Genomic DNA, 677 nt, shown 5'->3' with positions numbered 1-677 from the left:
GTCTCCCTCTCTCTCTGCCCCTCTCCCAGCCCCTCCCCCAGCCCCTCCTCCACTTGCGCGCGCACGCTCTCTCTCAAAAAAAAAAAAAAAAAACACATTAAAAAATGTATAAAATAAATAAAAAAACATAAAATTCAGTGCAGTCAAGTCCCAAAACACGTGGCTAAGACCAAAAGTTGAGAGATGTAGATAGGCACCAAGGACTGGCCCGCTGTTGGCAGGCACTCAGCTGGTCATCAGACAAAGAAAACGATTAATTAAAAAGACCAAAAAGTAGCACAAGGGTGCAGCCTCAAGGCTGAAACGCGCAAACAGCTGACTGCTCAGAGCTAGTGGATCCACCCCACAGTCCTTGAGGCCCCTTGAATGACCCTGGGGTGTATGATGTAACAGACCACCTTGCCTAGGCCAGGCCCCAGAGGTCTTCTGGGGGTCAGGGGTGGGGTTGTAACTATTTGAGATGGGTGGCCCCCTCCTTCTCCCTGCTTCTGGCAACTGGCTATAATCAAAGGCGTTCTGGGAACAGAGAGTGTCTCCTGACTCAGGAGCACATGCCACACCGCTTATGCGCTTCTGCAGTTAAACCTGAAAGCCAGTGAGTAGTGATTCCCTTATTCATTTTCTTAAATTCCAAAAGTGGTACATGATCCTACTTTAAAAAAAAAATCAATCAATAA

The sequence above is a fragment of the Puma concolor genome, chromosome B3 (genome assembly GCF_028749965.1).
Source record: "Puma concolor isolate L17-30 chromosome B3, mPumCon1.1.hap2, whole genome shotgun sequence".
In the NCBI taxonomy this organism is placed as follows: Eukaryota; Metazoa; Chordata; class Mammalia; order Carnivora; family Felidae; genus Puma; species Puma concolor.
This window is presented reverse-complemented; position numbering follows the sequence as displayed.